The 25,910-nt window shown below is 42.3% G+C and overlaps 1 protein-coding gene across 1 annotated transcript in view; it reads left to right on the top strand.

The window, feature by feature from the left end:
- The window catches only part of pdzd2 (PDZ domain containing 2), a 457,654-nt gene that overhangs the window by 102,076 nt on the left and 329,668 nt on the right, over positions 1-25,910 (top strand). The window contains exon 2 of the mRNA XM_073064257.1: positions 17,195-17,277. The gene's annotated coding sequence lies outside the window, so the exon portion shown is untranslated. The remainder of the gene's footprint in view (positions 1-17,194; positions 17,278-25,910) is intronic.

Below are 25,910 nucleotides of genomic sequence, written 5' to 3' on the forward strand. Positions count from 1 at the left end.
CACAAGTAACTTACCTCGCCGAAGTCCCGTTGAGCCAAAGCCCTCCTACTCTGACTTCCTCTACTCTACCACTCGCTCTATAAAGCTGTCTTCTTTTTATACTCTTCCCGCTGGTCTAACTCGCTGACATCCAGGCACTTGTGCAGGCATTCCTTGATCATACCAACAAAAAGCAATTTATACCTTTTATATTTTTATATCTCCTTTTATTCTTATTATTTGGAATAGATATATATTCCAAATAAGAAATTTTCAAAGGGATTAAGGACACTACCGTGGCTGACAAGTGAAGTCAGAGCCAAAGTAAAAGCAAAAGAGAGGGCATACAAGGAAGCCAGAGCTAGTGGGAAGATAGAGGATTGGGAAGCATTTAAAAAATTTTCAAAAGGAAACTAAGAAGGTCATTAGGAAGGGAAAAATGAATTATGAGAAGAAGCTGGCAACTAATATCAAAGAAGATACTAAAAACTTTAAGTATATAAAGTGTAAGAGCGAATTGAGGGTAGATATAGGACCAATACAAAATAACACTGGAGATATCGTAATGAGAGTTACAGAGATGGCAGAGGAACTGAATGCGTATTTTGCATCAGTTTTCACAGCGGAAGTCATCTGCAGTATACTGAACGTTCATGAGTGTCAGGGAAGTGAAGTATGTGCAGTGAAAATTACGACTGAGAAGGTGCTCAGGAAGCTTAGTGGTCTGAGGGTGGATAAATCTCCTGGACCTGATGGAATGCACCTTCGGGTTCTGAAGGAAGTAGCTAGAGAGATTGCGGAAGCATTAACAATGATCTTTCAAGAACCAATAGATTCTGCATTGTACCAGATGACTGGAAAAATGCAAATGTTACTCCACTATTTAAGAAGGGTGGGAGGCAGCAGAATGGAAACTACAGACCTGTTAGCCTGACATCAGTGGTTGGGATGTTGTTGATATCAATTGTTAGGGATGAGATTGTGGAGAAATCCTGTCTACCAAACCTACTGCAATTCTTTGAGGAAATTACAAGCAGGGTGGACAAAGGAGATGCAGTAGATGTGGTGTACTTGTATTTTCAGAAGGCCTTTGACATGGTGCTGCACATGAAGCTGCTTAGCAAGATAAGAGTCCATGGAATTACAGGGGAGTTACTAGCATGGGTGGAGCATTGGCTGATTGGCAGAGAGACTTAGATCGTTTAGGGGAATGGGCAAAGAAGCGGCAAATGAAGTACAATGTTGGAAAGTGTATGATCATGCACTTTAGCGGAAGAAATAAGTGGGCAAACAATTATTTAGATGGGAGAGAATTCAAAATTCAGAGATGCAAAGGGACTTGGGAGTCCTTGTGCAAGATACCCTAAAGGCTAACCTCCAGGTTGAGTCGGTTGTGAAGAATGCGAATGCAAAGTTGGCATTCATTTCTAGAGGTATAGAATATAAGAGCAGGGATGTGATGTTGAGGCTCTATAAGGCACTCATGAGACCTCACTTGGGGTATTGTGTGTAGTTTTGGGCTCCTTATTTTAGAAAGGATATACTGACATTGGAGAGGGTTCATAGAAGATTCACAAGAATGATTCCAGGAATAAAAGGGCTACTGTATGAGGAACGTCTGGCAGCTCTTGTGCTGTGTTCCCTGGAATTCAGGAGAATGAGGGAGGATCTCATAGAAACATTCCAAATGTTAAAAGGCCTGAACATATTAGAGATGGAAAAGTTATTTCCCATAGTAGGGGATTCTAGGACAAGAGGACATGACGAGGATTGAAGGACGAATATTTAGAACAGAGATACAGAGAAATTACTTTAGTCAGAGGGTGGTAGATCTGTGGAATTTGTTGCCACGAGTGGCTGTGGAGGCCAAGTCACTGGGTTATTTAAGGCAGGGATAGATAGGTTCTTGACTAGCCAGGGCATCAAAGGGTAGGGAGAGAAGGCAGGGGAGCGGGGATGACTGGAAGAATTGGATCAGCCCATGATTGAATGGCGAAGCAGACTCAATGGGCCTAATGGCCTACTTCTGTCTCTATATCTTATGGTATATACTCTTCCCGCTGGTCTAAGTCACTGACGTCCACACACCTGTGCAATAGATCCTCGATCAAACCGCCAAAGAAAAAATTGATCCTCCTTTTATACACTTACTGCCGGTCTAAGTCGCTGACGTCCACGTGCCTGTGCAGTCATTCCTCGTTCCTCTCAACTCCTCTCGCCTGCTCCATATCCAGCAAGAGGGTCTTTCTGCTTCCTCCCCCATCCTGTGAGCTGCTTGGCTCTTGTTCTTTTCATCAAGGCCCAGTGCTGACAGCAGCCTCCATGCTGAACTTGCTGGGAACCCTCTACAGCTGATCTCCATGGAGATCAGCCACGTCTGCCACTCTCTGCCCTTGCACTCCTGCACTCATGAGTCTCCTTGCATCCTTCCTCCCATGGTACCGTGAGCTCCAGCAGGGTGATTTTCCCGTCTTTGGTGGACGATGTCTGGTCAGAGTGTGGTTTGCACCACCTCTGGGAACTGCAGTTTCCTCCCCACATCGACCCTCATCCCCCGTGATTTGGCAGTTTGCAGCAGATTGGATTTAGCCCTCTTTGATAGGATTGGTATGGCCTCCTCCTTGATGAAAATGACTGCTCCGATTGCCTCTCTGCCAGCTGGTCTCGTTTTACACCTCTCCCGCTCCAGTCTGTCAGCATGGGACAGCAGGACCTTGCTGTGACGCCACCTATACCATCCTTGTATTAAAGCTGTTTTGCTTCCTGACAGTATGTGCCAGTGAACCCCACTGGCCACAGTTAGAGCCTTCTCTCAGCCCCCATGTGTGCAGCTGTGATGGTGTAGGGAGAGTGTCATATATGGACTGCAGGAGCAAAGAAATGCGGAAGGGCTCCAGTTTCCAAAGCTCTGCACAAGTGACTTTGTGCTTGGGACGATCCCATTTCAGCCAAACAACCCCCGATTTTCCCTGAACTAATCATGGAAAAATTTACGGCCAATTAGCCTACTAACCAGTACATGTTTGGCAATGGGAGAAAACTGGAGCACCCTGAGAAAGCCCACGGATTCCACGGGGAGGAAGTAGGGACTCTTTACAGAGGATGCTGGAATTGAATTTGGGCAGTGTTTTTCTTGAAATATCGTTATGTCAACAAGTTCATACAGAAATTAACATATTATTATTCTAAAAGGGCCTGCAATCATTATTACTAAAGAGTTTGTAGAGTTCATTTGATTGCAGCAGTTTCAAATCTGGAAGGAAAACATATTCAAAACCTCATTGTGGGAAAGGATAATGCTTTATTAACACATCTTGCAATTGTACTCGGGGAAAATGCTGGTGGAGATCTGTAGGTCAGGCAGCACCTATGCAGAGGGATAAGTGAGTGATGTTTCAGGCTGAGGCCCTTCATCAGGACCGGAAAGGAAGGGGGAAGAAGCCAGGTTAAGAAGGTGGGGGTAGAGGGGAAGGAATACAAGCTGGAAGGTGATAGGTGAACCAGGTGAGGGGGGACTGCAGATGAGTGGAGGGAGGAGGGATGAAGTGAAAATTTGGGAGATCGTAAGTGCAAAAGGTAAAGGATGGATGAAGGAATCTGATAGGAGAGGAAAGTGCACCATTGGGAAAAGGGGAGCAGGGGGAGCACCAGAGGGAGGTGATAGGTGGGTGAGAAGAAGAGAAGAGATGAGAGGGGACCCAGAAAGAGGAACGGAAAAAGAGTGAAATGTGAGGGGAAGAAATTATGGAAAGATAGAGAAATTGTGGTTCATGCGGTCAGGTTGCAGTCTACCCAGACGGAATATGAAACATAGAAAACCTACAGCACAATACAGGCCCTTCAGCCCACAAAGTTGTGTCGAACCTGTCCCTACCTCAGAAATTACTAGGCTTACCCATAGCCCTCTTTTTCTAAGCTCCATGTACCTATCCAAAAGTCTCTTAAAAGACCCTATTGTATCCGCTTCCACCACCATTGCCGGCAGCCCATTCCACACACTCACCACTCTCTGAGTAAAAAAACTTACCACTGACATCTCCTCTGTACCTACTCCCCAGCACCTTAAACCTGTGTCCTCTTGTGGCAACCATTTCAGCCCTGGGAAAAAGCCTCTGACTACCCACACGATCAATGCCTCTCATCATCTTATACACCTCTATCAGGTCACCTCTCATCCTCCGCCGCTCCAAGGAGAAAAGGCCCAAGTTCACTCAACCTTTTCTCATAAGGCATGCTCCCCAATCCAGGCAACATCCTTGTAAATCTCCTCTGCACCCTTTCTATGGTTTCCACATCCTTCCTGTAGTGAGGCGACCAGAAATGAGCACAGTACTCCAAGTGGGGTCTGACCAGGGTCCTATATAGCTGCAACATCACCTCTCAGCTCCTAAATTCAATTCCACGATTGATGAAGGGTAATACACCGTACGCCTTCTTAACCACAGAGTCAACCTGAGCAGCTGCTTTGAGCATCCTGTGGACTTGGACCCCAAGCTCCCTCTGATCCTCCACACTGCCGAGCAAGATGAACCACTTCACACTTACCTGGGTTGAACGCCATCTGCCACTTCTCAGCCCAGTTTTGAATCCTATCAATGTCCTCCTGTAATCTCTGACAGCCCTCCACACTATCCACAATACCCCAACCTTTTTGTCATCAGCAAATTTAATAACCCGTCCCTCCACTTCCTCATTCAGGTCATTTATAAATATCACGAAGAGTAAGGGTCCCAGAACAGATCCCTGAGGCACACCACTCGTCACAGACCTCCATGCAGAATATGACCCATCTATAAACACTCTTTGCCTTCTGTGGACAAGCCAGTTCTGGATCCACAAAACAAGGTTCCCTTGGATCCCATGCCTCCTAACTTTCTCAGTAACCCTTCTATGGGGTACCTTATCAAATCCCTTGCTGAAATCCATATAAGCTACATCTACTGCTCTTCCTTCATCAATGTGTTTAGTCATTCGTACATTAGCCAATATGAGACATTCGTACTCTCCAGTTCCTGGAATCATTAGTATGAACATGTTCCACTTGAAAGAAAATATACAGAACTGCCCTTCCAAACTGGAATACTAGTAACAAAGCATCACTTCAACTTTGGTCAGTGCTTTGCCATTGCTTTTTCCCTAATAATTCTGTTTGAATTTGAAAATAACACTTCTCAGTGTTCGGTGTAACTCAGCCTGACTGTGGCTCAGAAGGCTGGTATATATTGCCCATTCATGAACAGCTGCAGTCCATGTGCGAGGCACTTAACCCTGTTCACTGCTCACTGCTAACTCAGTATTTTGACCCTGCAGCAATGAAAAAGTGGCAGAGTGTTTCCCTGACAGCATCCTGGGTGACTAGTGAAGAACTTGTAGGTGATGTTCCTGTCTGATTGCTTCCCTTGTTCCTCAGGCCTTTAGAAATCACTGGATCAGGGGATTTGTTGGAGAACATAGAACAGTATAGCACAGTTCTGAGCCTTCAGCTAATGGCCGAGATAAACCTACTCCATGATCAATGTAACCTTTCCCTCTGGCATAACCCATAACCTTCCATTTTTCTTACATCCGTATGCCCATCGGAGAGTCTCATAAATGTCCATAGAAGAAGCTTTAGTAGTTTTATTGAAATGTATTTTATAGATGATTATGACACTTCCACGGTGAGTCAGTAATGTCCAGGATGAACTCGAGCTTTTATCGGCCAAACTGGAAATTCCTGGAAATGCATAGACTGTTTCTGGGGATGTGAATAATCTTTCTTTATATATTAAAATAAACTTTCTGGTAATAAAAAAGAGGAAGAATAAGCCAAGCAATGATTTTTCATTCTTACATTCATCGCCAATGCTTACAGTACTGTTCTATTACATTCCTACACAGCAATAGTAGTGCTGCCACTCATGTGGCCCTCTACTACCACAATAATTGAGAGGTTTCCTCACTCAGCCTGGCCCCTTCCTCTCCAGTAGTGGCCCTACACTATACTGCAGTCCTTCCCCACCGTGCCAAGCTTCAGTATGTCACTCTGCAAGTGCTCTGGCAGCCTGGAATATGCTTGTCGGCAGTGTTTCCTCCACAGTAATCCTGAATCTGCCGTTCTTTCACTAGAGTTACATAACTGGAGAATGGCAGGGGTCCCGGGCAACACTAATACCAAGGTTTTTGCAGTACTCAATTGAGCTTTGCTATCATTTACAGTATACATTCTTTTGCTTAGGCAAAATAGTCACAAAATGTGCAGTCTTTGAAGGATGTAGCAAAGCCAACTTGTTACTTCTGTCAAACAAACTGACCAGTAACAAGAATTTATAATGTTTATAGTTTCATTCAGATCAGACAATATCTATAGCGAACAGTTTTTATTAAGAGTCAGCCTGTCCATACATATAAATGACAGTGGCAATGTTAACCACCTGGGGGAGCTCTCACACAGCTGTTGCTTGTCAAGCAAGAAAACAAACTCATTATTAAACCACTAAGTCAGATTTCTGTAATTGAGGATATGTATGTTTTTGAGCAACAAGATAGATAGCATTGATCTAAAGTCAGAATGAGAGAGCGCTTTTTGAATTTTCTTCCTCTTGTGTAATAATTACAGCTGCACAAATGTGGTACCAACCGAAGTTATGTACCAGAAACACATGATTTGCACAGACTATGTGTGTGTGCATTTGTGTATACACTGTGTGTATTTCTCTCTGGACTCTTTACTTTCATTCCTCTTGCTATACTTTTTGCAGAGCTCATAAATCACCAACACCTTTATCAGCTTTCTTAAGTGTTGATGACCTAAGCAGAATTCATCTGGGTAAGCTCAGTCTATTTCATACAATTTGCAGCCCACAATGAAAGTAAATAAATTTCTTGTTATGCTGCACAAAGGGGGAAATGGAAACTGTTACACTGGCCACAGGCAGGAGGCTATTCATAGGTTGTTGTGACATCTCAGACACTGTTGACATGGTGTGAAGAAAATCCCTTTATGTTGTCAGGTTGACTCGCTGTCACCCCGTTGTTTCTAGGTTAGAAGGTTATAAATTCAGAACCCCTTACAGACTCTGGACTAAGAATCTAGGTCAGCACTTACTTTGCTCTTCTGAGGAATCCTTAAATTTTTATTTGTTTACAGATACAGTGCGAAGTAGGCTCTTCCAACCCACAACCCTGAGTTAACCTTAGCCTAATCACAGGACAATTCACAATGACCATTTAACCTACCTGGTGCCTCTTTGGACTGTGGGAGGAAACCAGAGCACTGGGGGGAAACACATGCATTCCATGGCGTGAACATACAGACACCTTACAGATGACGTCAGAATTGAACTCTTAACTCCAAAGCTCTGAACTGTAGTGGCATTGCACTAACCACTATGCCACTGTGACACCCATCACAAATATTGACTTTCAGATGCAACATTAGAAGTCCCATCACTCTGCTCAAATGTATGGAAATCACATGAGAACACTTGGAAGAAATTGAGCATTCTTTAGGTATTCTGGTCAGAGTTTATCCCAAACCATATAACTAATGTTATTGAATGCAGTTTGGTTTCACTAGCAGCAATTTAGCTCCCATCCTTGTGACTACACTTTGGAATTATTTATTTGGCAGTGAAAGCCTTTTGATCATCTCCTCAATTGATCATTATCCATCTGGTTCCCCTCCTCTTTCTCTTTGTCCCATGGTCCACTCTCCTCTCCTATCAGATTCCTTCTCTGGCCCTTTACCTTCTCCACCTATTGCCTCCCAACTTCTCACTTCAGCTTCCCTCCACCACCCACTCACTTCCCCTCACCAGGCTTCGCCAATCACACGCCGGCTTCTCCTCCTCCCTCCCACCACCTTATTCTGGCTTCTTCCCCCTTCCTTTCCAGTCCTGATGAAGGGTCTCGGTCTGAAATTTCAACTTCTTATACCGCCCCTTGACTTGCTGAGTTTCACCAGCATTTTGGTTGCGTTGCTCTGGATTGCCAGTATCTGCAGGATCTCACGTTTTTGACTGACCCAGGGTCAGTCATTTCCTTTCAGGAGCAAGTTGTCTGTGAACTGGCCCCCAAGCAATGATCCTCCTTTCAAAAAGGACAAGCCAGTTTTAGCAATGTAAATACGAAACACCAAATGAGGTAATGTCGTTGCCAGATTTGATCGCAAAGGACTTTATCCTTACATTTCAGAATGAGGACTATTCCGTGTTCCCACTCACCTAACAGTAACAAAACAGGGCAATTTTTAAGGAGTTTAAAGTTCAAAATAAATTTATTATTATGAGTACATGTATGCCACCAAATATAGCCCTGAGATTTGTTTTCTTGTGGATGAACTGTAAATACAAAAAGCACAGCAGAATCAATAAAAGACCACACCTAACAGGACAGGCAGCAACCGTGTGCAAAAAAATCAACAAACTGTGCAGATACAAAAGAGAAAAAAATAATAACAGATAAATTAGCAATAAATATCAATAACATGAGACGAAGAGTCCGTGATAGTGAGCTTTAGGAACAGTTTGGTGATGGGGTGAGTGAAATTTACCCTCTGGTTCAAGAATCTAATAGCTGAGAGGTAATAACTGTCCTTGAACTTGGTGGTGGGGATCCAGAGGCCCCTGTACCTTCTTCCTGAGGGCATCAGTGGGAATAGAGTGTGGCCTGGATGGTGGGAGTCCTTGATGATGGATGCTGCTTTCCTGCACCAGTGTTCCGTGTAGATGTACACAAGGGTAGGAAGGACTTTACCCTGGTGGACTGGGCCACATCCACTACTTTTTTGTAGGCTTTTCCATACGAGGGCATTGATGTTTTCAAACCAGGAAATGAGGTTTAGAACCACTTTCAAGAATATTCTAGATCAAGAGTGACCTGAACTCATGCAAAAACCTTAATGATGCCAAAAGCCATGCCTCCAAACTTCTCCACACTGGTCTTTGTTGCTAGCTGAGCATTAATTTGAAATGCATCTTATAGTTGATGTACTGTAGATTCTAAAATCAACTAACACTGGGAACACTGTGTTTAACAAAATTTAAAATCTACCTTTCACAAAGTTCCTGTTAAGCAGTGGACTGGCTCACTTAAACACAGCAATGCCAAAACAAAAGAAAACTAAGGTGGGCTGTCAAGTATTCTTAATTTTCTTCAGGTGGGTCATCTTCTAAGAATAAGAAATTGGAATGTTTGTTTGCACCAGATAATTAATATTTGTGAATGGAAATGTTTAACTCTGACACACATGTTTTCTTGTACTAAATCATTACAGTTCACCTGACAGGTTTTACCTGTTTATCTTGGCAATAGTTTTGTTAATCAACAGTCAGCTATTTCACTTAATTATTCCCCAGGATATTAGAGCTGAATTAGAACTGTGTTTCCAAATATAATTGCCTCTTTGAAAGAGGAATGTTAAAGCCACATAATGGGAAGAGAACAATGAAACTGTAGTTCTCTCTCCTTTCCTTTGCATATGTACATGTATATGTCGACACAGTAACACAAGTTGGGTCAATCCACCCTGCATTTGTGCCCATAGGTTTAATTAACACTGTTCTTCAAATGAGCTTCAGGTGGTATGTCCAACTTTTCCTTCTATCTTTCCAGAAATCAAACACTTTGTCAAAACTATCTGTAGTGCACGTGAGAAAGTAAAATTCAATTAAGGCCAAATTCAAACCTGAAAGCTGCTAACCCTAGCTAGTCCCGTCAACCAGTGCTTGGACCATAAGACCTCCATAACCCTCCCATCCATGTACTTTCTCTTAAATGTTGAAACCGAATCTGCAGCCACCATTTGCGCCAGCAGCTCATTCCACACTCTCACTGCCCTCTGAGTGAAGTTGTTCTCTTAAACATTTCACTTATTACATTTGTTTGACCCATGACCTCTAATTGTAGTCTCATCCAACCTCAGTGGAAAAAAAACCTGCTTGCATTTACCCTATATATACCCCTTCAGAATTTTGCATACCTCTATCAAATCTCCCCTCAATCTTCTACGTTCCACTGAATAAAGTTCTAACCTATTCAATCATTCCCTATAACTCAGGTCCTCAAGTCCCGGCAATATCTTTGCAAATTTTCTCTGGACTCTTTCAATCTTATTTACATCTTTCCTGAAGTACACCTTTGCCAGAAAACAGCCTGTCCCAATCCACATTTGCCAGATGCTTTCTGATACCCTCAAAGCTGAACTTTCTCCGATTTAGACTTTCAACCTGCGGACCAGACCTATCCTTTTGCATATTTACTTTGAATCTAATGGCATTATGAATCAGAAACAGAATCAGAATCAGGTTTATTATCACCGGCATGTGTTGTGAAATCTGTTAGTTCAGCAACAGGTAACCCTAACCCTAACCCTAATGCAATACATGATAATACAGAAAAAAAGTTAGTAAATCAATTTCAGTAAGTATATTTGTATATTAAATACTTTGACTAAAAACAGTGCAAAACATAAATGGTATATATTTTTTAGAAAGTGAGGTAGTGTCCAATGTCCATTTAGGAATCATACTGCAGAGGGGAAGAAGCTGATCCTGAAGCATTTCAGGCTTCTGTACCTCCTTCCTGACGATAACAGTGAGTAGAGGGTATGTCCTGGGTGACGGATAATGGACACCACCTTTGTGAGGCAGTGCTTCATGAGGATGTGTTGGATACAGTGGAGGCTGGTATCCAAGATGGAGCTGACTAGTTTTATACTTTTCTGTTGCTTCTTTTGGTCTTGTATAGTAGCCACACCACCACCCCCACCCCCCCCCACACCCATGCTGCCCATATCAGACAGTGATGCCACCTGTCAGAATGCTCTCCATAAGAACATAAGAATTAGGAGTAGGCCATCCGGCCCATCGAGCCTGCCCCACCATTCAATAAGATCATGGCTGATCTGTCCGTAAACTCAGCTCCATCTACCTGCCTTTTCCCCATAACCCTTAATTCCCCTACTATGTAAAAAAAACCTATCTAACTGTATCTTAAATATATTTAGCAAAGAAGTCTCAACTACTTCCCTGGGCAGAGAATTCCACAGATTCACCATTCTCTGGGAAAAACAGTTTCTCCTCATCTCCGTCCTAAATCTTCAGCCCTGAATCTTGAGGCAATGTCCCCTAGTTCTAGTCTCACCTAACAATGGAAACAACTTTCCTACTTCTATCTTATCTATCCCTTTTAAAATTTTGTATGTTTCTATAAGATCCCCTCTCAGTCTTCTGAATTCCAGAGAGGTCCCAGGTGACTCAGTCTCTCCTCATAGGTTAACCCCTTCATCCCTGGAATCAACTTGGTGAACCTCCTCTGCACTACCTCCAAAGCCAGTATATCCTTCCTCAAGTATGGAGACCAGAACTGCACACAGTACTCCACGTGTGGCCTCACCAGTACCCTGTATAGTTGCAGCATAACCTCCCTGCTCTTGAATTCAATCCCTCTAGCAATGAAAGCCAACATTCCGTTTGCCTTCTTAATAACCTGTTGTACCTGCAAGCCAACTTTTTGTGATTCAAGGACAAGCACTCCCAAGTCCCTCTGCACAACAGCATGCTGCAATCTTTCACCATTTAAATAATAATCTGCTCTTCTATTATTCCTTCCAAAGTGGATGATCTCGCATTTACCAACATTGTATTCCATCTGCCAGACCTGAGCCCACTCACTTAACCCATCTATATCCCTCTGCAGACTCTCCACATCCTCTGTACAATTTGCTTTTCCACTCAATTTAGTGTCATCAGCAAATTTTGCTACACTACACTCAGTCCCCTCTTCCAAATCATCATTATAAATGGTAAACAGCTGCAGGCCCAGCACCGACCCCGTCGACACCCCACTCAACACAGACTGCCAACTGGAGAAACACTTATTTATTCCAACTCTCTGCCTTCTATTGGTTAACCAATCCACTATCCATGCCAATACACTTCCTCCCACTCCATGCATCCGTATCTTATTTATAAGTCTCTTGCACGGCACCTTATCAAACACCTTCTGGAAACCCAAGCATTCAACATCCACCTGTTCCCCTATATCCACTGCACTCATTATGTCCTCAAGGAACTCCAGTAAGTTTGTCTAACAGGACCTGCCCTTTCTGAATCCATGCTGCATTTGTCTAATGGAACCGCTCCTTTCTAAATGTTTCGCTATTTCTTCCTTAGTGACAGCTTCAAGCGTTTTCCTGACTATGGATGTTAAGCTAACTGGCCTATAGTTGCCCGTCTTTTGCCTACATTCTTTTTAAAAAAGTGGCGTGACATTTGCTCTCTTCCAATCTGTCGGGACCTGCCCAGAGTCTAGAGAGTTTTGATAAATGATTACCAACGCGTCTACTATAACCTCCACGAATTCCTTCAGCACCCTGGGATGCATCCCATCTGGACCGGGGGCTTATCTACCTTCAGGCCCTCTAGTTTGCTCATCACCATCTCCTTAGTGACACCTCTCATTTCGTCTATAACATCTTTCTTCGGCATATTAGACTTGTCCTCCACTGTGATGACTGACACAAAATAGTTGTTCCATGCCTCATCCATTTCCTTATCACCCAATATCGATTTCCCCTTCTCGTCTTCCAGGTGACCTACATTGACTTTAGCCACTCTCTTCCGGTATAAAGTTTTTCCCAATCCTCCAGTCTCCAACTACTCTTTGCGACTTTGTACACACTAGCTTTTAGTTTGAATCTATCTTTTATTTCCTTAGTTATCCAAGGCAGGCTCTCCCCACACTTTCTGTCCTTACTTTTGACTGGAATATACTTTAGTTGATCACTGTGAAAAATCTCTTTGAAAGTATTCCATTGTTCCTCAACTGTCCTACCAAATAGCCTGTGCTCCCAATCTACATTAGCCAACTCCTCCCTCATCCCATTGTAGTCTCCCTTGTTCAAGCATAGTTTTAGATCTAACTATTTCATCCTCCATCTGAATGTAAAATTCACTCATACTATGATCACTCTTTCCAAGAGGATCCCTGACTACAAGATCATTAATCTTACCTGTCTCATTGCACAGGACTAGATCTAAGATAGTATTTTCCCTTGTAGGTTCACTAACATGCTGCTTAAGAAAGCCATTACGGATGCATTCTGTGAAGTCCTCCTCAAGACTTCCTTGACCAACCTGATTCACCCAATCTATGTGGAAATTAAAATCCCCCATGACAACTGTCTTTCTGTTCTTACAAGCCTCAGCTATTTCTTGGTTAATTGCCTCTGCCACTGCAATATTTTTATTAGGTGGCCTATAGACAACACCCACCAGTGATTTTTCCCTTTACTATTCTTAATCTCTACCCAGATGGACTCCATTTCCTGCTCTGTAGATCTTATATCGTCTCTCACAATCACCCTGATCTCATCCCTAATTAAGAGCGTCACCCCACCACCTCCTCTGCCTTCCTGCCTATCTTTCCATATTACCTGATACCCTTGGATATTTAATTTCCAGTCATCTCCACCTTGCAACCAGGTTTCTGTAATGGCCACTAAATCATATGCCTTGGTACTGATCTGTGCCACAAGTTCACCAACCTTGTTTCTAATACTATGGGCATTTAGATAAAGTGCCCTTATACTCATTGTCCTTCTAGAATCTAGTGACCTATGTGATTTTTGCTTTTTACTTTTATACACTGTACTCTTACTTTTTTCTTCACTCACTCTAGCTTTGGTCTCTGCATCACTTCCATCTTCTTTTCTGTGTGGGTGCCCCTTCCCCTGCCATATTAGTTTAAAGCCTCCCCAACAGCAAATAATCTTCCTAGGGTATTGATCCTGGCCCTGCCCAGATGTAGACCATCCGGACGGATCGGGTCCCACCTCCCCCAGAAGCGGTTCCAATGCCCCAAGAATCTGAAACCCTCCCTCCTGCATCACCGCTCAAGCCACATATTCATTCTAGCTATCCTGCTATTCCAACTCTGGCTAGCATGTAGCACCGGTAATAATCCTGAGGTTATTACCTTTGAGGTCCTACTCTTTAATTTATCTCCTAGCTCCCTAAATTCAGCTTGTAGGACCTCTTCCTGCTTTCTTCCTATATCATTAGTACCTACATGCACCACGACAGCTGGCTGCTCACCCTCCCCTTTCAGAATGCCCTGCAGTCTCTCCAAGACATCTCTGACCCTTGCACCCGGGAGGCAACAAGCCATATGGGAGTTCCGAGCTCCTCTCCATTCCCCTGACCATGGAATCACCTACCACAACAGCTCCGCCACTCTTTTTCTTGCCCTCATGCGCAGCCATGATGCTGGCTACTGCTGCCTTCACCTGATGAGCCATCTCCCCCAACAGACTAGAAAGCGGTATATCTGTTTTGGAGGGAGCTGACCGCAGGAGACTCCTGTACTGCCTTCCTGCTACTACTCTTCCTGTTGGTCATCCATTCCCTACCTTTCCTTAGATCCTTACACTGCGGTGTGATCAACTCACCGAATGTGCTATCCACAACATTCTCAGCATCTCGGATGCTCCAAGGTGAGTCCATGCGCAGTGCCAGTGCCGCCATGCGGTCTATCGGGAGCTGCAACTGGACACACTTCCTGCACACGTAGTCTTCAGGGACACTGTCAGCCTCCCTGAGTTCCCACATGTCACAGGAGGAGCGTGGCACGGGCCTGAGCTCACCTGCCATGACAGAGCAACCGATGTTAGCGGAAGGGGACCACGGGAGAAAGGGTACATTCATGGTACATTTGCAGACGTATACAAGTGTTTTAGGTGACAAACCAAATCTCTTCAAACTCCTAATAAAATGAAATGTTGCCACCATCTTGCCTTCTTTATAGCTGCATCAGTATGTTGGGATCAGGTTAGATCTTCAGAGATCTTGACTTCCACTCTCTCCACTAGCTGCAAAGTGTTCCCCTACACAAACTTCTGTCATCTGCCCTGCCTCATTCCCGAATAGCAGATCAGGAATTGCACACTCTGTTATTGGGAGTTCTATGTATTGATTAAGGAAAAATTCCTGAACACATTTGACAAACTCTATCCCATCTAGTCTTTTTACAGTATAGGAGTTCCAGAGGATATGTGGGAAGTTAAAATCACCTACTATAACAACCACAAACAAGAGAATATTTGCAGATGCTGGAAATCCAAGCAACACACACAAAATGCTGGAGGAACTCAGCAGGCCAGGCAGCGTCTATGGAGAAAAGTACAGTTGACGTTTCGGGCCGAAACCCTTCAGTAGGTCCTTTGTTCCATAGATGCTGCCTGGCCCGCTGAGTTCCTCCAGCAGTTTGCGTGTGTTATTATAACAACCTTATCTTTCTTGCAACAGTCCACGATCTGTCTGCAAATTTGTTCCTCTAAATCCTGCGGACTGTTGGGTGGTCTATGATATAGCCTCATTAGCATGGTCACACCTTTCTTATTCCTCAGTTTCATCCTTAAAGCCTCACTAGACGAATTCTCCAGTCTGTTCTGACTGTGGACTGCCTTGATATTTTCCCTGACCCGTTACACCACCCCCTCCCCCTTTAATCCCTCCCACTCTGTTATATCTAAACCAATGATCAGAATCCTTTCCCAATATCTAGTGAACTTGCCATGGGTGGTATTGTATTTCAAGACTTCATTATTTAAAAGAATGTTAAGATAACAATTTTGTTTGCCTATTTAGCTTCCCTGCATTAAAGTAAAAATCTATTCGGCTCAGAAAACCAATGACAAGATCTCCGTTGTCAACTGAATAGGGTGCATAGTTCTGTAACTTCTGTGGTTGCACCGTGCTTTGGAAAGGGGACTAAATACGCGGATAAGAAGTTTCCCAATGTTCTTTAATGTTTACATTCATCTCTCAACTGAACATCCTCTACATAGCACCATCCAGAGACAGAGAAGCAGTTTCAGCGACAGGTTACTATCGATGCAATGCTCCTCAGACAGGATGAAGAGGCCAATACTCCCCAATGCCATTAGGCTTTACAATTCTACCGCCAGGACTTAAGAACTTTTTAAAAGCTATTATTAATGCTTTTTGAGATAGTGATTTAGATGCATATCATATTTTTTACTGAGTTAAGTATTGTATGTAATTAGTTTTGCTACAACAAGTGTATGGGACATTGGAAAAAAGTTGAATTTCCCCATGGGGATGAATAAAGTATCTATCTATCTATCTATCTATCTATCTATCTATCAATTGAAACCATCCTTATAGTGCCTGGATCCCTGATCTTCTGGGCATTCTGTCAACTTTCAGTCTTCCTAAACTGCAGCTGCTCCAGAGCTGTGCTGTCTTTTATTTTCCCTCACACCATGTCTTTTTCCATATCAACTTAATGCTTACTGCTGCTGGAGATTTTGTCTCTTACTTGCAATACCAGCTTTTCCAGGCTTACAATTATTCAAAAGCTGTGCATCATTTCTGCTCCAGTCTATTCTGCATCACTAATTTCCTTCAACGCTCGATTCTTCAGCAACCTTGGTTTTAGCTCTTATCATCACTCGTACCTCCACAAGACCATCTCTAAATGTTCTACGTCTCAGTCTATCATAACACACAAACTCTCCTTCCATAGTACATTGTGTCAGTGAAAAATGGTGATTCGAAGTGTTTCAATTTATATTTTTTGAAGTGGAAGGTCAGTCAATATGCACAGATATATCTAGTTAGTTTTTATAGGCAAAGTTAATAAAATCAGCCGGATCAGAGGATACAATAAACTTCAAAGCACTTTTCTCATCCTGAAGACATTATTTACTGCCTTTGGTTTAACTAATGATCTGAGGGTGTATTACTTATTGAATGTCCATACAGATCCCTTGTTTAAAAAAATATGGATGCTTTCATATAACAAAATGTTAAAATTAGATAATTTGCGGCAAACTCTTGTGGTGTGATAGTGGGCTGGATGAGAATGTGTGTTTCACTGTACTTTTGTGCTCACTTGAAACATTTGTATAAATTTAATAGGTACGAATGAAATGAAATGCTTGTTGATATTGTAAAAATAATAAGAAATTTTAAGTTTACAGGATGAAAATGACTTCCAACTCTCAGCAAATATTCATTGCGGACTTAAAGCAGTTCACTTATTAAAAATGCTGCCATTTTGTCTCAATGCCAATGCACTGATACTCAATTGACCAAAGAAAGCATAAAAACTGAAAAAAAAAAGTTTTGTGGGAATTTTGCCAAGGGTGGAGCCAAAGATTTTAGTAACACTTTGTTTTATTATTTTTTCTCTCTGCTTTCTGCTGTAGTGAGAAAACTGTTGCAGGCCAAGGCAAAGAGAAATCTTCAAACAGGTGATTCCCAGATGTCTGCAGAGCCTCGGAATTCTCAGGTGTGTGTTCTCAATTCTTTTGTAAGCTGTTGGTGAGAACAGATTTCTGGCCATTTTAAAGGAGGCCTGCATAATGTAATGTCTTTTTCTGTAACACAGAGCAACTATGTTGCTGCTTTAGTTTTCAGAATACAAAAAAGGCCTTGTTATTGTGTTATTCTAACTGCTGTGATGTGTTCAATAGGGAACATGGAAAATAACTCCAAGCACAAAACCCAATAATCCCCATTAAACTTGCAAAGCTCATGAGGTACTGTTATTTCGTCCTAAGCTGATACTTAACAGAATGTAATTTAGTTGAGTGATAGATATGGCACCTTTAAGTAGTCCACAGGCAAAGTGGTGAACTCTAACTTCTTGATGTTACTGATAGCGTTGTAGAACTATATTCACAGAAAAGAAATGTGGAACGAGACAATCAAGGAAAAACTGGTAGTAATATTAGCCATTCTACTGTTGATGTAATAGATTTCTGTTTGGATTGTAATGATAACATTTTGCACGCGAATTGAAGTTTCTGTATTGGTTCCTGATTTCATTATTTCCTCCTGCTCCACCATCCTTGTCTCATTTTCTTGTCTTCACATTTGTCTTTAATTAAGTTCTTCATTGCCACAACTGGGAATCCCCATTGAGAAATTCCACCTTCGCTGATATTGGGACTGGTGGTCATGCAAAACTGCCCGGTGCTTCAAGGCAGACTGTTGGACACATGGTGGTGGAACAGGGGAAACTACTTCAAAGGCAGTAATGCATTTACAAAATCCGTATTATAATTAAACTAAGCTGTACTTAATAGAACAAGTGGAGAGTTTCCTTTCCTATTCTGACTCCCCTGAGGAATCACTTAAACATGTTTGAAAATTTTTTTAATGACGATCTTAGCTCTGTAACCCAACCCCCTCTACCATACTTTTACAATTGTCAGTGCCACTTTGAAATCTATACTCCTCTTCCAATCCCCTGGCAACCTTGAGCCCATCTTGCATCCTACAAGGAATACAGACATGGAAAAGACAGTCCAACTGCTGTCTATACTCCAACTTCCCTATTTATCTTCATCAATATATCGTATAATATAATGACCTGCTGCAAACATAATATTCCACGTGATGCCAGACCCGTGTTTCATAGAAGTTCAGCATGACTCCCCCAGTATTATAATTTATTCTTCTCATGGTAAAGCCTAGAAATATGCATGTCATGTTTACCGCTATCTCAACTGCTTTCTGGTGTTTTCGATCATTTGCGTATTTTCCCTCTGGGTCCCTCAGCTCCTGCACCTCTTTATTCTATCTTATCTCATTTTTTCACCAAATGCATTTTCTCATGCGTTTCTGTATTAAACTTAAACTGCAGTTCCACCAGCCTGTTCATAACCTGCTGCGATCTGTCACCATCTATCCTCATTCATTTTCCAATAGTAACAAGTTTTGTGACTTCTGCAAATTTTGAAATTGTCCCGGTCATTAATAGAGATGAAGTTCAAGTTTAATTGTCATTCAACCGCACACGAATACAGCCAAACGAAACAGCGTTTCTTAGGGGCAAAGGTGGAAAACCCAGTGCATAAAGTCACACTCAGTACAAAGAACATATAGAACATATCATTAAGATATCATTAAAACATGTAGTCATAAAAAATATATAGCCCAAGTCTTTGTGTGTAATGGCCTGTAGTTTGGTGGTGCGTGGGATGTTGACCTGGATCCACGTTCCTGCAAGAACCAGCACGTAGCAGTACTCATCATGTGCTACTGCAGCCACAGGTGACTGCAGTCCAGCTTGTATTCAAGGTAGTGAACACTAGAGGGCAATACTGAGATGAGCCAGACCCCCAACCCACCTGTTAGAGGCCCGCCTTGCGGGGCGCGCCTTCTTATCTGGCATCTTCTCCACGGGGTGGCTACAACCGGTGACCCCACAGCATGAAGGCCTGGTTCACACAACAACTAAGGCCACACGACTGCCACCCCACACTTCATTGGTCTCGCCAATGAACCAGTGAACTGGACTTGCAGTATTCTACAATGTCCAATGGGGTCTTGCAATCACAAGAAGAACGTCCAAGACATTTGTCTTCACTGTTTGTCTGGCCATGCACTGCCTTTGGTCCTTTCTGCTTGGGTGGCTGTAGCCGGTAGCAGTATGGTACAAAACAAGTCCAGCTCCACTGCTATCAATCAGCTTGCTTATGGGCTAGACCTGTATCTTGATGTTCTTCATATCCGGCAGTATCTTGCAAACGTAATTAAAGGCATAACAAACGAACAATTAAACCTTTGTTTGGACTCAGAGGGGCTGCTGCAAATGACCAATTTGCCATCTTAGTGGAAGAATGAAGCAATGACCCCATCACAGACCATGGGGAATGCCAGTGTCCTTCCACTCCAATTAAAAAAAAAAGATATTCACCTCCCCTTATATTATTTATACAATTTTGTATTCATACTATCAGTGACCCTTCTAGACTATGTACTTCATTTTTTTCCTGATAAATGGCACTTTATCAGAAACCTTCTTGCAAACAAGGTATATCATGTAGACTGTATTACCATGTCAAAATATCCTATCTCTCAATCAGCAACACTTAATCTTAACAAATCTCTGCTGGCTTGCCTTAAGTAATTCATTTTCCTGCAGATGACCATTAAACCTATTCTGGACCACTGTTTCTAAGTGTCTTTTCATCATGGAGATTAAACTAACTGGCCTATAGTCGTTTTGCTCACCATTCTGCTCATTTTGGAACAAGGAATCTGAACTCCAGTCTTCCAGCACCATCCTACATCCAGTGTGCTTTGGTAATTTGCTGATCCAGTTTACCACATTATCATCTAAGTCTGTAATGTAGATGATAAGGAACAGCAGATCTAGCACCAATCCCTGCGCACACCACAGTCACAGGCCTCCAGTCAGCGAGACAACCACTTATTACTGTATGATCATTTACAACTCTGTTACTATTGGCGTGCTTTCCAAACACTTTTGGATTCCCATTTACACACTTTTAATGCAGATCTGTTAAGCAAATACTGTCTGGGAACACGTAACTGCCTTTAATGTGGAACCAGATTGTCTTTAGCTACTTAATCTAATGGAATTTTGCAGTCTGAAGGAAGTATTGGGGCTGAGTCCCAAAGGCTTACAAGCACTGACAAAATCCAACCATTTTTAAATGGTGAATCCTAGTTGTAGATTCTCCCATATGATGAAACACCCTCTACATCCATCCTGTCAAGATTGCCCAGGATCTCTTATGTTCAAACAAAGTACACTTTCACTCTCCAACCTTTCCTCATAAGACAGCCAGCCAGGTATTAGTTTGTTAAATCTCAAAAGACATTTACATCCTTTCTTATGTTGCAATATTGTTCTCAGCACTCCTTAACGTGGCCTTGCCAATGCTGCTCTATGACTGATGACTCATAAGGAAGTCTACTTTCTGTGTGTCTGCCTCTGACCTGTACACTGAGGACTACAGTTTTCATATTCAGTTCTGGCTCTTCCTTCCAGCCTATTGTTCTCAGTTCAAATTCATTGCAGACCCTTATTTATTTCCCCAGGGAATCCCACTACATTTCCCTTCCAGCTTTAACAATGTTAAAAGTATTGTTGTAGTTGTTCTTTTCACACCTTGGGGTACATCGGGTGGCATTTGACTATTTATCTTTCCAATGCCAAGTTGCTAGCTCAGCGCGCAACCCAGCAGGGGTGGAAAGCGTGCAACCCAGCAGGGGTGGAAAGCGTGCAACCCAGCAGGGGTGGAAAGCGTGCAAGGAGCCGGCTGGATTCGAACTCCGGATCAGTTGCCTCGAAGTCCGGTGTTGATGCTGCTACACCACCGGCTAACTTAACGAAAAATGTACAGTTCCGAGCAATTCTGGACCTTTATTCCCTTGAGCCAAATTTTGTCATGATACCCGATAAGGCAGGAGCTGTGTATCCAGATGGTGCTATGGCCAGGATGCTCCTCCATTATTGGTATTGGTTTATTATTGCCACATGTACAGCTCATCTTGAAGATAATATCATTGCACAGTGAATTGAGCCAGAATAAGGTAAAGCAATAACAATGCAGAATAAAGTGTAAAAGCTACTGGAAAAAGAGCACTATAGGTAAATGATAAAGTAAAAGTTCATAACGAGGTAGATTGTGAGGCCACGAATCCATCCTGTCTTGGAAGAGGTCCATTGAAGAGTTTGATAACAGAGGGATAGAAACTGTCCTTAAGCTGGTGGAATGTGCTTTCAGGCTTTTATCTTTTGCCCAATGAGAGAAGTAAGAAGATTGTTCAATTGATTATACTGAAGTCGCAGTGGTCTTCAACTTACATATCTATAAATGTCTTGCTTAATGTTGACTCAGATAGCAAATAGACAGAGAATCCCATGCAGGTTGGGTGTGGTCATTAATAATGCTATTCCAGCTGCAATTCTTTACTTCAGTGGTTCTAAGTGAAGTTTATGTCAGAGGATCATCAAAAAAATGAAACAGACATTTCAGTAAGAAGGTAATAGAGTAAGAGAACTCTTCACTGTGGAAGACACAAGCAGTATGGTGGAATTTCCAGGTGTCAGGGGTCATGAAGTGTGTCATGTTACCATAACTAGAGAGAAGGTTCTCGGGAAACAGAAAGATCTGAAGATAGATCAGTTACCCGCACCAGACGGTGTACACCCCATGGTTCTGAACGAGGTGGCGGAAGAGATTGTGGAGGCGTTAATAATGATCTTTCAAGAATCACTAGATTCTGGAATGGTTACAGAATACTGGAAAATTGCAAGTTTCACTCCAATCTTCAGGAAGAGAAATAGGCAGAAGAAAGGAAACTGTAGGCCAGTTGGTCTGATCTATTGAATGGTGAAAGGCCTTGATAGAGTGAATATGGAGAGGATGCTTCCTATGGTGGGAAAGTCAAAAACCTGAGACTACAACCTCAGAATTGAGGGTGTCCTTATAGAACGGAGATAAGGAGGTATTTCTTTATCCAGAGATTGGTGAATCTAGGGAATTTGTTGCCACAGGCAGCTGTAGAGGCTGAATCTTTATGTATATTTAAGGCAGAAGTTGATAGATTCTTGATTGGTCAGGGCATGAAGGAATACAGGGAAAAGGCAGGAAATTGGGACCAAGAGGAAAATTAGATCAGCATTGATGAAATGGCAGAGCAGACTCGATGGGCCAAATAGCCTCATTCTGCTCCTATATCTTATGGTCTAAGGTCCTGGGGCCAAACATGATCATCATCTTCATACAATGGGTGTCATGTTAAATTGGCTGCAAGCTGCTAATTAGAAAATACATATATGAAGAAAAGTATCAAAAGAGACAGACAGACAGACTTTATTGATCCCGAGGGAAACCAGGTTTCGTTACAGCTGCACCAACCAAGAATAGTGTAGAAATATGGCAATATAAAACCATAAATAATTAAATAATAATAAGCTAATCATGCCAAGTGGAAATAAGTCCAGGACCAGCCTATTGGCTCAGGGTGTCTGACACTCCAAGGGAGGAGTTGTAAAGTTTGATGGCCACAGGTAGGAATGACTTCCTATGACGCTCAGTGTTACATCTCGGTGGAATGAGTCTCTGGCTGAATGTACTCCTGTGCCTAACCAGTACATTATGGAGTGGATGGGAGACATTGTCCAAGATGGCATGCAACTTGGACAGCATCCTCTTTTCAGACACCACCGTCAGAGAGTCCAGTTCCACCCCCACAACATCACTGGCCTTACGAATGAGTTTGTTGATTCTGTTGGTGTCTGCTCCCCTCAGCCTGCTGCCCCAGCACACAATAGCAAACATGATAGCACTGGCCACCACAGCCTCGTAGAACATCCTCAGCATCGTCCGACAGATGTTAAAGGACCTCACTCCTCAGGAAATAGAGACGGCTCTGACCCTTCTTGTAGACAGCCTCAGTGTTGTTTGACCAGTCCAGTTTATTGTCCATTCGTATCCACAGATATTTGTAATCCTCCACCATGCCCACACTGACCCCTTGGATGGAAACAGGGGTTACCGGTGCCTTAGCCCTCCTCAGGTCCACCACCAGCTCCTTAATCTTTTTCACATTAAGCTGCCGATGATTCTGCTCGCACCATGTGACAAAGTTTCCCACCATAGCCCTGTACTCAGCCTCATCTCCCTTGCTGATGCATCCAACTATGGCAGAGTCATCAGGAAACTTTTGAAGATGGCAAGACTCTGTGCAGTAGTTGAAGTCCGAGGTGTAGATGGTGAAGAGAAAGGGAGACCAGACAGTCCCCTATGGAGCCCCAGTGCTGCTGACCACTCTGTCTGACACATAATGTTGCAAGCACACGTACTGTGGTCTGCCAGTCAGGTAATCAATAATCCATGACACCAGGGAAGCATCCACCTGCATTACTGTCAGCTTCTCACCCAGCAGAGCAGGGCGGATGGTGTTGAACGCACTGGAGAAGTCAAAAAAACATGACCATCACAGTGCTCGCCAGCTTGTCCAGGTGGGCATAGACACGATTCAGCAGGTAGATGATGGCATCCTCAACTCCTAGTCGGAGATAAATAAACAATATATTGAAAGCAAAAGTAGTGAGTAATGATGTTAAGGTGCATCTGTAGAGGAAAACATGAGAAATTGTACAAAATGAGAGAGTATAGCTTTTTGGAAAGCTGTTGATACAATCAAAATAAGATTAAAATGGAAATTGTAACCAAGTATGTCAGTCACAGAAAGGAAAGAATTGCCACACACAAGGATTGAGATCCAACTTCTGCTGCCCCCTAGTGACTGGGAGACCAATCCAGATTTCAGCTGTAGACACGAGAATGTAGTTACTGAATTTTGAACAGCAAACAAGATGCTGGAGGACCTCAATGAGTCAGGCAGCATCTGTAGGAGGGAGGTGTGCCATTGACATTTCAGGTCGAACCCTTCAATTGTTCTTATTCTGCCTAGACCTTGTTGAATGTTCATCAAGCTACAATGGTCACTGTAATGAAACAAATCACATGTATTTCCAAGTTCAAAATAAATTTATTATCAAAGTGATGATGATGAGAATGATACAACCCTGAGATTCATTTCCTTGTGGGCATGCTCAATAAATCCATAATAGACTGATAACCATAACAGGATCAATGAAAGACCGCACCAACAAGTTCTGTAGGTATCAGTGTCAATGTGAGGACTGGGAGATAGTACTTTTCAAACTTTGCTGTAAGATATATTGGAATAGTTAAAAAGATTAAAGCTCAAAGATTGGATTAGGTGACGGAGGAGTTATTAAAATGTCAAGGCTGCATATGGAAAGAGAGACCTCATACTCTAGGAATCAATCTACAATTGCAGAGGTCAGAATTAATAGCGGTTTGCTGGACCTATGCACATTCTATGTGCAGAATGTTCTGGGAAATACGTACAAATCCATTTCGTGAAAGTCTCACCGAAGTGGTACAAAATATGGCTTGTGCACTCCAGCAGTGAGAAGTGGAAATTGGGTTGCATTAACGGAAGCACATGCTGTGATTTTATGGAGTCAGATTCAGTGCCCTTTTTATTTAAAACACCTGTACCCTGAAGACAGAAGCACAATAAAGTCTAACTTAGTTTCGTATTTAGTACTAATAAAAACACACCACAATTAGATAATACTGAAGAACAGCACAAGAAAATGTAGAAATTGTTACCAGATTACACAGCCTCACTTAAAAAAAAACCTTGATTGCGCAAATTGCTTTCATATGGCGTTAAGGGTTTAAGGTTTGTTTGTTTGTGTTCCCACATTAAGGCAACGGTATTTTTTTCATGGTAAACCAAATGAAAAAGATTTTCAGAACTGAATCCATCAATTGTTCCCAGACAGTGATTAAAATAAGACTTGCTGTAGGAAATGAGCAGTTTTCTCCTCACTGTCCCATTTGTACCATGGGTTCTTCTCCACTAATTAGTCAGCTGTATGTTGTCAGCATTTTTCCTGTAATAAAATGCAAACCAATTCATTCTCAAACTAAATCACTGCAATAAATATTGCTTCCACAGCCGTATCCTAAAGATTCATAATAATTCACATGCCCTTCGTTATAAACTGTACTGTTGGTGATTCACATAAAAATACTGCTTTAAAGTGTTACTTGGATTTTGATACTCATTTTTCTGACTCTGGACAGAAATGAAGCCAAGGCAGACACATTTTTTTCATAGAGATGATAACTTGTTACATGTGATACGGGGATATAATGCAATCCAACTTTTGAGGTTTGCACACAGGATATATGTCTTTTGCATTTTTGAGCTAGTTACTATGAAATGAAATAATATAAAATACTTTTTCTATCCTTTTGGCTTTACTAAATGCATTCCCTAAATGTTCTGCAGGTAATGGATGTTTCTATATTCACAGGACTATTTGGTATAAATAGCCCCGTGAATTCTTTTAAAATATAATATTCCAAATTACCTTGGATATTTGTGCTGCTGTGGTTATATTGATAGTATCAGATCTCTTGAACAATTCATATTAAAAGAAACTAAATAGTAACTGAATTACACCTTTATTTTACAATTCCGTATCTTATTGTGACTTTGCTAACACTCAACCATTAACCCTCGCAAAATTACTGAGATCTCATTATCTCT

This window comes from Hemitrygon akajei, chromosome 13 (assembly GCF_048418815.1).
Source record: "Hemitrygon akajei chromosome 13, sHemAka1.3, whole genome shotgun sequence".
NCBI lineage: Eukaryota > Metazoa > Chordata > Chondrichthyes > Myliobatiformes > Dasyatidae > Hemitrygon > Hemitrygon akajei.